Source organism: Microcaecilia unicolor, unplaced genomic scaffold (assembly GCF_901765095.1).
Source record: "Microcaecilia unicolor unplaced genomic scaffold, aMicUni1.1, whole genome shotgun sequence".
In the NCBI taxonomy this organism is placed as follows: domain Eukaryota; kingdom Metazoa; phylum Chordata; class Amphibia; order Gymnophiona; family Siphonopidae; genus Microcaecilia; species Microcaecilia unicolor.
Window position 1 is genome coordinate 132,482 of NW_021963604.1, and position 6,000 is coordinate 138,481.

A 6,000-nucleotide genomic window follows, 5' to 3' on the forward strand; every position below is an offset into this window, starting at 1 on the left:
AGGGCCCATTCGTACGGCTTTGGGCGCTGAGGAAAGGTAATGTTAGTTGTGTTGAGCGCATCCCACGTTTGTTGTCGGATCTCCTTCGCTTCCCAAGGCCATTGCTCACCCATGTCGGTGCCTCCACAGATGAAACAGTTGGTAATTCCCAAGGAGAAGGCGATGTTTTCGGCCAGGTTGAGGAACATATTCCGAGCTTCTGTGGAGATGGGGAACTTAGTCGCTGCCTCTTCAGCGCGAGCAATTTCGTCGAATACATCTTGGTACCCGACAACCGTGGTCTGGTAGTGTGTGGGAGGCTTTGTTTCAAGGCTTTGATATATGGTAATATACGTCAGCGGATCCATCCCTCCGCCGTCAATGCCAAGGCCCCACGTCCCTCGCCAGGGCATGTCGTGGCCTCGGATGGGCCAATCTAGGGACACATAGTTACCAGCACCTCGACGGAATTCGCCCAGGCCGGTGCATCCAGCATATCCTCCTCCCGTATAAGCGCATACTCGTTCCCAGCCCGAGGCTCGAGTGTCGCCGGCACAGGGGAGCCAAACCCAAGGGGAGCAGCATCTCATGTCTGGACTGAAGGGGCAGACATACTTGTGGTCGTTCACATATGCCTGACGCCAACTTTGGCTTCCACACTTACGGGACCAAGGGTGTTTGTCCATGGCGGCGCAAACGTCGAAGGTGAGTGTAGCCACAGTTTGGATACCGCCAACAAGGATGCGAGTGGAATTGACGTAATACAGAATGCCATCTCCTTCGACCCCCGGGGGCCCGGCCACATACGCGGGGAGTCCTACACTGAGGGTGACATTGTAATATCTTGGCTTGGTGGGGCTATGGCAGACGGTGAGGTTGCCTTGGAGGCATCTGTGGAACTGTTGGAGGCCATCCGGGGTAATGATGGCACACGCCGGAAGGAACTTGCAATCGCCTTCTGGGGGCTGCGTCTGGTGGATGAGGGTGGTAACCAGGTGATATCCTCCCTCTATACGATAGCGCACCAGGCGCAAACATTCAGTGCAATTCTGGCTCAGGGTGGTAGGATAGCTCGGGACTGAGCAAAGGAGGAGGAGTAGGCTCAGCATTATATATATGGTGGAAGGTATCCGAGCCTTTGCAGCAAGAAGATAATGAGACCCACGACGAAGGCTGCAATGAACACAGAGCCAAAGACGCAGTGGGTCCAAAAGCTGAGCTCCTGTTGCTGGGCAGGCATGAATCTGTCGGTTCACGTCTTTCTTAGGGTCAGCCGTAGTGGAGCGTCAGGATGTTGATGCGCAGTCCAACGCTTCGGGGCGCTGCTAGTAGGAGCAGCAGGCTTCAATCGGGTCCAATGTATCCACACTGGGTTTCCTGCAATTTTAACAGCGGTTGGGGTCGTTAGGAGAACAAGGGAGGGCCCTTTCCATTTGGGTTTCAGACAGTCAGAGTCATCCCACTCTTTCACCCACACCTCCTCTCCTACCCTGAACCGGTGTATAGGACTGGTAAAAACCAGGGGAGCTACTCTCTCAGTGTATTGCTGGATGTTCTGCACTACCTCGTGTAAGGCTTTCATCTGTCTCACTAAGGAATTCTCGCCCTGTATCTGCAGGGAGTCGGGGAAAGAGGGTAGTGGCGGTGGCCTAGCGTACATCATCTCGTAAGGGGTAAGGCCGGTAGCCTTGGGGGTACACCTGAGATGTAGCAAGGCCAGTGGAAGCAGGTCGGGCCATTTGGCTTTGGCTTCTTGACATAGCTTGGCTAGCTGGTTCTTCAAGGATCGGTTAGCTCTCTCCACTATTCCACTGCTCTGGGGTCTCCAGGCACAATGCAACTTCCAATCGAGGCCCAGTCTTGTACTGAGCTGTTGAGTTACTTCACTGGCAAAGGCTGGCCCGTTGTCGGAGTTTATCTGCTTGGGGAGACCGTATCTGGGTAGGATATGATGAATCAGTAGGGAGGTGACTTCTTTAGCCATTTCCGTTCTAGTGGGCTGGGCTTCAATCCATCCGGTGTACGTACACACGGCGACGAGGATGGCTTTGTAGCCCCGGGCCGGGGGCATATGCGTGAAGTCAATCTGGCAAACGTGAAAAGGGCTAGTGCCCCGGAGCACGTGTCCTGGCGCAGGACTGGGTCCTGTTCGGGGGTTGTTCCGGGCACAAGTTACACATTGACTGGAAGCGTTTTTGGTCCACAGAGACAGTTTGTTGATGTAGTAGGTCTTCTCAAGTAGGCGCCCCAGAGCGTCCCTGCCCAGGTGGGTGCGATCATGAGCCTCTTTGGTCACTGCCCAGGCCAGGGCTTCGGGTATCCATATGCGCCCGTCCTGTAGTATCCACCATCCATTGCGTGACTCCAGGCCCTCTTGTCGGGCCCACTCCGTTTCTTGGGGGGTGTAGATAGGGGTCTCTGCGGGGAGCTGGACGACGAGTACGGGGTCAGAAGGATGAGATGAGTAAGGGAGCTGACTTGCCCTTTTTGCGGCATCATCCGCCCGTTGGTTACCACGGGCGATAGGGTCCGTCCGGCCGGTGTGGGCCCTGCAGTGCATCACAGCCACCTTCTTCGGTTTCCATACTGACTCGAGTAATTGGCAGATCTCAGTGGCATTTGCAAGTCCTTTCCCCTCAGCTGTCAGAAATCCCCTCTCCTTGTACAAGGCTCCATGCACCTGGAGGGTGAGGAAGGCGTATTTGGAGTCGGTGTAGATATTAACAACTTTTCCTTCAGCCCACAGGAGGGCTTTGGTGAGGGCGATCAGCTCCGCCTTCTGGGCTGACGTTCCGGGCGGCAGGGCCATAGCCTCGATCACATGGTCCTCAGACACGACAGCATAGCCAGCTCTCCGACTTCCCTCTATTACTTGGCTGCTTCCATCGGTGAACAGGGTAATGCCCCCTTGCCAGGGTTGGTCCTTGAGGTCAGGTCTGCTAGAATGCACAGTGGCCATTACCTCCTCACAGTCGTGGAATGGTGGTTCAGGGGCCGGAAGGAGAGTGGCGGGATTGAGGTTAGTTGTGTCCAGGATCCGCACCTCCGGATTTTCGTACAGGAGGGCTTGGTATTTAACCAATCGGGAGTTGGTCATCCATCTGGGTCCGTGACTCTCGAGTAGGCCGCGGATGGCGTGGGGTGTGGTCACAAAGAGTGTCTGGCCAAACGTGAGTTTATTGGCCTCGTGTATCAACAGACAGGCCGCCGCAATGCTTTGGAGGCAGCCCGGCCATCCTCGTGCCACGTTGTCCATGCCCTTGGAGAGGTATGCTACAGGGCGTTGCCAGGTGCCGACCAGTTGGGTGAGGACTCCAAGTGCCAATCCCTTCTTTTCGTCGATGAACAAGTGGAACGGCTTAGTCACGTCTGGCAGTCCGAGCGCTGGTGGGGCCACAAGGGCCTCCTTGAGGTCCTGAAGGGCTTTCAGTTCGTGTTTCTCCCACTGGAGATTTTGGCCCTCGAGTTCAGGTCCTTTCAGTTTGGCGTACAAGTCTTGGGTCAGGACAGCGAAGTTGATGACCCAGATCCGGCAGTATCCAGCGGCTCCGAGGAGTGCCCGCAATTCCTTCTTATTCGCAGGAGTGGGTTGGTTGCGAATGGCTTGGGTTCGGGGGGTACCGAGCCTTCGGGTTCCTTCTCGGAGGCGAAACCCCAGATACTCGACTTCGATCTCGCATATCTGGGCCTTTTTGCGACTGGCCCGGTACCCCTGGGCTTCCAGGGTTTTCAAGAGGTAAAGGGTAGCTTCTGCACAGTCCGTGTACGTTTCACGGGCCACCAACAGGTCGTCCACGTATTGAACGACCGGCCCGTACTCGTCCTGATACATCTTCAAGTCCTGGGCGAGTTGGTCGCCAAAGAGAGTAGGTGAGTTCTTGAATCCCTGGGGAAGCCGGGTCCATGTGAATTGCTGTTTATTTCCAGTCTGTAAGTCTTCCCACGTGAAGGCAAACAACTTCTGGCTGTCGGCAGCAAGGGGGATGGAGAAGAAGGCGTCCTTCAGATCAATGACACTATACCACTTGCTGTGGGCTGGCACTTGGGCTAGAATGGAGTAAGGGTTCGGTACGAGGGCAACTATGTCGGCTACCTGGTTGTTGACTTTCCTCAGGTCCTGGACGGGTCTGTATTCTGATGTGCCTGGCTTCTTAACGGGCAGTAATGGGGTGTTCCACGCGGATCTGATCGGTTTAAGGACCCCCTGTTGAAGAAGTTTGTGTAAGTGAATTTGCATACTATGCCGGGCCGCATAAGGGATATGGTATTGTCCTTGGTTGACGACTTGGGCATTTGGTTTGAGTTCAATCCATATGGGGATAGCATTTACGGCCAGTCCGCCTGAGTTCACTTCTGCCCATACATTAGGCACTTCATCCATTAGGGCCCGCCTCTGCTGGGCAAAAGGGGTGTTCTGGTCATACCGACAGTCGCCGGCCCCTACAGTTGGGAGGGCGTGTAGTCTCCATTCTTCTCTCACTGGGCAGACAAGTGTTACTGGCCGATCTTCAAAGCTAGCTTCCACCTCCCCCGTGGTCTTGAACTTCAAGGTGGCCTGGAGCTTACAGAGTAGGTCTCGACCAATCAAGGGGACTGGGCATCCGGGGATGTGTATGAACTGATGAGACACCATCGTCCCTCCGATCTGAACTTGGCGTTCCTTGAGGAGGGGCGCCGCAAGGGACTTCCCGGAGGCCCCCACAATTGGTATGGTTTCTTTTGTGGCCGGGGCTATGGCAGTGGTGATTACAGATCGTTGGGCCCCCGTGTCTAGTAAAGCTCTCATTAACTGCGTCCCCACCCGAATTTCCACCAGAGGGTCAGTGGGGACTCTGCCCTCCCGGTCTCTTCATGCGGTACTGTCCCGGGTAGCGTCAACAGCCATCTGCCATTCCCTTTGGTCATCCCATCCTCGTCCTCCTCGGCCTCGGCCCCGGCCTCGTCTGGGGCCCCCTGTGCGGTCGTTAGTCCCCTCCTCTCTCGGGCGGTCCCATGGTTCCTCCTCTGGGCAGTCAGCCCACCAGTGCCCTTCTTGCCGACAATTTGCACACTGGTTACGTCCTATGGGGGACCGTGTTCCTCTTGTCCTTTTGCCCCTCCCCTTTGGTCTAGACCTCAGGCGCTCTTCCAGTACCGTGGCCAACACATCCGCCTTCTCCCGCATCCGTCTGGTCGATTCCTTCCGGGCCTCCGTCTTCTCTTCTTGGTCACGATATCCGAATACGCGATCAGCTATAGCTTTTAGTTGGCTGATGCTCATCCCTTCAAACCCCTCCGTTCTCTGCAGCTTTCTTCGTATATCCGGTGCTGACTGACTAACAAAACTCATAACCACGGTTGGGAGGTTCTTGGGATCTTCAGGGTTTATTGGACTGTGCCTTCTGAATGCCTCCATAAGTCGTTCAAGGAAGTCCCCCGGGCTCTCGTCCTTCAGTTGGACTACACTATGGATTTTCCCCATATTTGTAACCTTCTGCTTTCCCTTCTTCAAGGCTGCCAGGTACGCCTGCTGATACCGGCGGATAAAGGCCTGGCCTTCAACGGTCCGGTAATCCCACGCAGGGGCAGCGAGGGGCGCCTCCGTTTCTATTAGATTCTGTAAGTTAGCATGAGTCGGGTTTGCATCCCGAACAGCTTGCTCCATATTCTGTTGTAAGAGACGGCGTTCTTCCGTGGTCAGAATATGGGCGCTTAATTGTCTAAGGTCTCCCCACGTAGGATTATAGCTGTATATAATGCCTTCCACTAATTCTACCAACTGCTCGGGCTTCTGGTCGTAAGATGGCCCATGCAATTTCCAATTGTACAAGTCGGCACTGGAGAAGGGAACGTGGCTATAAACTGTTGATTCAATGGGCTGACCCCCTTCTTCTGTCGGGTTTGGGGTAAAAGTGGTAGATAGTCGGACTGGGTATATATTGATGGGCCCCCCTTTACGGCCGGGAGGGATGGCCTTCTGTGGACTTAATTGGGGAAACCGGGTAATGTTCTTCACCCCCCGTGTACTCTTCCGGGTAGTCG